Source organism: Macrotis lagotis, chromosome 1 (assembly GCF_037893015.1).
Source record: "Macrotis lagotis isolate mMagLag1 chromosome 1, bilby.v1.9.chrom.fasta, whole genome shotgun sequence".
NCBI classification, from domain to species: Eukaryota; Metazoa; Chordata; class Mammalia; order Peramelemorphia; family Peramelidae; genus Macrotis; species Macrotis lagotis.
In genome coordinates, this window is record NC_133658.1 from 71,314,538 (window position 1) to 71,321,104 (window position 6,567).

Consider the following 6,567-nt stretch of genomic DNA (forward strand, 5'->3'; position numbering starts at 1 on the left):
CCTCATAAGGTGTTCAAGAGGATTAGCAGCTCTGAAGAAAGGACTTGCCAAGCCTTCTACCTTTGCTCCCCACCTCTGACCCAACACTCATACTTAGGGTTGCAAGAAGTTGAAGAATGTGTCATTGCTATGCCCTGATAAAACTATCTTGGCAGATGAGCGAGAAAAACAAGCAAACCTTAAACATGAAGGTTAATTAGCAGGTTATCTACCCCAAGCATAAGACTTCTTCTGGAGATGGTCAGAAGACAATGACCATGAAGGCAGCTAAACCAGTTATCGTGGAGTACTTAGAGCTAGGTGAAACAGAAAGGCACTGGTCATTCACTCCATTCCAGGTTATCACTAGTGGTCTTGACTTTTGTCTTGCCACTAGCTTTTGATAACTCTGAAAGAGACAGTAAAACTGCAGATGTTCAACTCAGCTTCACTTAAATTCAATTTACATGTGATTCGACATTCATCCTATGATGTTAGTTTTCCTCTTTTTAAATGAAGATTAAACACAACAACAATGGAAATAATACTAGCTTTTTTGTAAGAGGATAATTACCCATTCCTAACAAACTGTCATTTCTTGGGTTCCATATAATATACTACTTTGGACATAGTCAAAGAAACTCAGGAGATGAAGATTCACAATACTTCTATAACTTACCATGTTATACTTAGGCTGATTCTGAAATGTCTTTGCCATGTCTAATTAACTTTTCCCTTTATTAGCAAAGGAAACATTAATTTTTTGATTAACAATAGATGTTCAGAGGCATTGTTTTGTCTCTGAATAGTCTTTCAAAAAATGCAAAAATTCTAATTTCTCAGATTAATAAATTCAGTCTATTTTAACATCTTGGTTTTCTTATAACACAGGACTGAACATGTTACTTCCCATTCTTTAAACTCTAGTGGATCAAATAAAAAAATGTTCTGCTTTGCAATCAAAACCCTCTATTATCTAGTCCCTTCCTATCTTTCCAGTCTTTTTAAGTCTTACTTCCAGGCACATACTTTTTTATGGTGCCAGTTTTAAATAGGTTTTATTCTCCAGGATAAGAATTATATTTCTACTTGTCTACAGTACCGATAAAGTACAATGTTGTTCATTTCCCTCCCTCTGCACACATTCAAGTATTCAAAATGCCCAAATTTACACAGTAGTTCAAATGTTACTTTTAAACTGCTACTGCCCCAGAAATTTTAAGTCCTTCAATTTTTGGAAAGTGTGTGGAATGATCATTCTTCTGCTACATTTAGTCAATCTCTTCAATGGTGGGTCCAGAAGAAGCACATCCAGAAGGGGCTGCTCAACCCTCCTGGGAAACTACCAGGCATTCCTCCTGGAATACCTCCTGGGATTCCTCCTACATTCTGGCATAGTTTAATAATGATGGGGTTGCATGCTGTCTCCAATTATTTCTGCTGATGTTCAGTCTTATTTTTTTCCTTCACAGCAGTCTGCTTCTTATCCAACCAGTTGATTATTTCATTATATTTGCCAAAGACATTCTTTTTGTCTTCATCACTAATTTTGACTTTCATTTTTTCATCTTCTATGGTAGCCTTCATGTTTGAAGCATAAGATTCAAAGGAACTCTTAGAAGACAATGTGTGTCTCTGGTTTCTCATGCTCAACTTTGTATTTCTCAGTCTCCTAGACCATATGCTCAATATCTTCTTTCTCAGATGATTTTTGTCTTTGGTGATGGTGATCTTGTTCCACTTGCCTATGCTCTCATCCCCAGGAGAAACACTGGGAATGCTATTTGCATCAATATCAAATATCACTTCAATATGTACTGGAAGGATTCCTGTGAACTCAAACTTGCCAAAGCACGTTGTTATCCTGGGTCATGGCTCTCTTGTCATCATAAAACTGATTAGGCAAACCAAGCTGGTTGACTGAATAGGTGGCAAAGTTCTGTGTCTGCTTGGTGGAGATGAGGATATTATATTTGATCAGAACTGTCATCATTCCACCAGCAGTTTTAATTTCAAGAGAAAAAGGAGTGGCATCCAAATGCAGTAAGTTCTGCTTATTCTTGGATTTATTTCCAGATAAAATGGCAGCCTGGACATTTGTACCATAGGCAACAACTTCCTCAGGAGTGATACTCTTATTGAGTAGCTTACCATTGAAGAAGTCTTGCAGAAGCTTCTGTATTTGGGGAATGTGAGTGGAATAACTGAACAGGACAACCATAAAATGTCATTAATCTGTGATTTATCTAGTTTAACTTCTCTCAATGTCTTTTCCATAGGACCCAGGTCCTTTTCAACCAAAAAGATCAGCATTCAGCTCTTTGCCATGAGTTCTGATGCCTTACTATATGGAGTCCATCTCAATACTGGTCTGGGTATTGGAAGAGATGGTGCCCCTTGAACATTTACAAGCAGTGAACAGTCCACAAACAATCCTCTTGTTCTCAGTGATATTCTTCTTGTGCTTTTACTTGAACTCAGCAATGAAATGGTTGAAAATACAGTTGTGAAAGTTCTCCCAACCCAAGTGGGTATTGCCAGTTGTGGACATGACTTTAAAGATCTTCAATTATAAGAATGGAGACATTGAAAGTATGACCTCCAAGATCAAAGATCTAAACATTTCTCTAGGCATCAACTTTTTTTCACACAAGCCATAAGCAACAGCAATAAAAATTGACTCACTGATGATTTGGAACACATTGAGATCAGTGATGATTTCAGGATCTTTGGTGTTCAAATATTGGAAAATATTGAAATAGACTGGTAATGTGATCACAGTATCTGTGACCACAATATCATCCCAAGGTAAGCTTCAGCAATTTCTTTCATCTTGGTCAGGACCACAGAGGATAGTTCTTCTATATAAAAACTTTTGGTCTCCCTTCTTTGCACTGCACTTGAATCTTATGCCTGTCTGCATTATTCATCACAATGAAAAGTCAATGCTTCATGTCTGACTGTAAAACTGCATCATCAAATCTCCAACCAATTGAACCATTGGCATCAAAAACATGTTGGCGGGGTTCATTGAAATGATTCTTCATAGCATCACTGATTAAATATTCTGAGTAATGTAGGCAATGTAGCTTGAGGTGGTCCTGTTTCCTTAGTCATTAGTAATGATCTCCACTTTCCCATGTTGGAAAACTCCCATACAGGGATAAGTGGTATTAAGATACATGACACCTGCCAACCCCTTCAGCATGGTTGCTGGGTAGTTAAGGGTCCTAGCTGACTACTGTGGAGGGAAAAAATGGGGGTTGGCTCTGCACTGAATAGCAATCACATACTTTTGAATTCAATGACCCTAGCCTCCTGGAATGTTCCCTGAGCAGCAAGATTCTCCATCTTTCTGTGGTTTTAGTTGGATTTTAAAAGGAGCCAAAGGGAGCAGCTAGGTGGTACAGGGGATAAAATACCAACCCTGGAGTCAGGATGACCTGAGTTCAAATCCAGCCTCAGACACTTAGCAATTACCTAGCTATGTGACTTTGGACAAGTCACTTAACCCCATTGCCTTGAAAAAAAAGAAAGAAAGAAAGAAAGAAAGAAAGAAAGAAAGAAAGAAAGAAAGAAAGAAAGAAAGAAAGAAAGAAAAAGGAAAAAAAGGAGCCAAAGAAGTGAGTAGGCAAAGTTGAAAATGTGGAATATTCTCAGAAATGGCTAAATAGAAACAAATACCTGAAGCAAAGAGAGTATCTAATTCACATAACATTCTAGGAGGTCCAGGTCACTGGGTTGCAAAGATTAATAATTTCTCCTGAATTTTATATAAAAGTAGGTTCCTTTAAGAAATTAACTAGAAATAAAAAAAATTTTAGGAGAAAATACAAGATGAAAAATTCTATTTAATATAGTCAATATTAAAAATTAATGCTATCAGGACATGGACTAAGCTTTATCAAACGCTATAGATCTGCTATCAACAAAGCACTGAACATAATAGTACTCTGCTTAATCAAATTATAATAAATTCATATCTGACCAATGTTTCACTACTATTTGAATCTTTCTCAATACTTTGAACATTTTAGTAAATAGATAACATTTAATATGTTTATCAACTTAAAAATTAAGCACAATATTTAATTCAATAATTTACTCACTACTCATTTTTCTCCTTGTGAAGTATCCTCCATAATTTTGCTTTTGGTCAGAAATGCCTATTCATTCTTTAGACTTATTCAAAATCAGCATCAAATCAGGAACCTGCTCACTGGAAAGCTGGCTATAACTTCATCTCAGATGTCACATCTTTGTCTTGATTAGATAAGTAAAAACAAGTAATTGAATTCTTCTAGACCTCCAAATCAGTAGCAAATGGTGTACTTTAAGACAGTAAGGGGCCCATTTATCTTTCTTACTGCTTAAACATCCTTTTGATCTCCAAAATGGAAGATGATGGAAAAAAATTAAGAACTAACCAATTAAATAATTTTGTTTTTAGGATCTCTTTCCTATCACAAGAGGATATTTTCCTTTTATATTTCTTGAATTTGCCCTCCTCTCATCACTGTTCAGTAATTCATTATTAATTGCAATATAGCAAAATTTAAGCAGAAATTTTAAATGGTTTCATAATATACCTTTGAATCATTTGTCATTTGACTTCTTCAAAATTATTTGATTCTATCAATTTTTAAATTCCTAAAAGTCAATGGAGAGAAATATATTTTATAAGCAGGCTGTAAAATGTTTCTAATGATGACTTATCCATGATAATTGATAGTAAAACATTATTAAAGACTTGAGTTATTAGAAAAGGAGGTAGGCCAGTCATGTTGTACTTCTGATTCTCTGGACATCTTTTCCACCACTTTCTTGCTCTGTTGAAATTTCCATTCTAGGACCTGACTCTGTACTGGAGACTGCCTATGCTTAAAAAAAAGGAAGGAAGTCATCATTCATTAAGCATTTGCTATAGAACAAGCGTGGTCCTAAGCAATGGGAATAAAAATGCAATCAAAAAAGCACAATAGACTCCACTCTCAAATTGCCTATGTCCAAACCAAAGAAAACATAACAGCGAACTGAATGTGGGAGACCAAGCCTCATGAGGGGGGGGGGGTGGAGAGAGAGAGAGAGAGAGAGAGAGAGAGAGAGAGAGAGAGAGAGAGAGAGAGAGAGAGAGAGTTTCTTGGCAGAAACATGCTTTTGAAGACTACAAAGTCAGGAACAAGACCAAGAATAAAATCATGACAAGTTGGTTTGCATCCTCCACAGAAAGAAGGTTCTTTTCTTCCTCTCTACAAACACAAAATGAAGACAGTCTTCCTAAATGAATAGAGATTATATGTAGGGGATAAAGGATGAAATATATTCTAGGGAAAGGAAGCTGCAGGCACTGAAAGAAATTCCAGCTGTAGAGGAGACATGCTTTACAAGTGGAGAAGGTCAGAAAAGAAAAGCTCCATTCATTTTTCATCTCATTCCATACTCTTCTTTCATTTCTGCCTTCCCAGCTGGTTTGTCCTCATTCATGGCTGTTCTTTCTTTCCTTACCACTAAACCCTCTTATACCACTCCCACCTATAACTTTTTAGTTCAATGAAAATAAAACCTTTGATCAACCTTTTTATAACTCCTAGATGAGATATATTAATCCACTCCCAATATCACAGTCACCATCCTTGTAACTTTAGGAACCAAAGTACTGCCTCCCTAGCAACCAGTCACCTTTGCACATCATCTCCATCATTAGAGTGCAAGATGCTCAAGGGCAAGTAATGTCTTTGTCTTTTTTTTTTCCAAGTATTTAACATGGTGTTTGGCACATAGTAAATATTTAAAGGACACTTTTTAAATTCATTCATTCAGTAAGAAAGATTGAACTTTCTTTGTACTGAGTATGTGGATATATTGAAAAACCAGAAGTGTTCTAAATACTTATTTCATAAAACTTTTTTGGAAAAACATGCATAGGAAACACATAGTATGAATGGGAAGAAATCTAGGAACTGTTATCTCTAGTGTAGAGGGAATTTATACTGCTAAGAGCACACATTTATGAAAGTTTCTGAGTATTATGATAATCCAGTTCATTAGGAATATTACTTGATGACTATTATTTGACATGCTTTTTATTCTGTTGATAAATTACTCCTCCCAATTGGAAGTGATATCTTTCTTTTCATATTCTTTTTTTTTCAAGACAAATTGAATTTATTTAGAATGAGTTTTTCTAAGTTTCAGTGGAAGATAAATTGACAATATGAATGATAACTTTATCAAGACACCTAAAAGTTCATGGATAATTTACATACTGATATAATATAATATCAATTATATCACTATATCCTTCTGCTCTATTTGTCTATGTACTGTAAGAAGCTTTCAAGGTTCTTAATTCAAGATTCAATAATTTTGGGAACATAATGTAGTAGGCAAGTCTGTGCAAGCTAAGAGAAAATGGTGAAAACAAATAAAAATAGGGAAAGGAATGAAAGTTTCATCTCCTATCAATATACAACTCTGCTTTTGAGAAGGATATTTCAGAGTCTGTATGCCATACACTCTTGAATATACACAAACTTTGGAAACTGATTTATACCCAAATATGCCTTAGCAATTTGATGGTGATTCCTA

The 6,567-nt window shown here is 35.5% G+C and overlaps 1 pseudogene; it reads right to left on the reverse strand.

The window, feature by feature from the left end:
* Positions 1 to 1,250: 1,250 nt before the first annotated feature.
* On the reverse strand, positions 1,251 to 3,187 carry LOC141513536 (heat shock cognate 71 kDa protein pseudogene; annotated as a pseudogene).
* Positions 3,188 to 6,567: the final 3,380 nt, after the last annotated feature.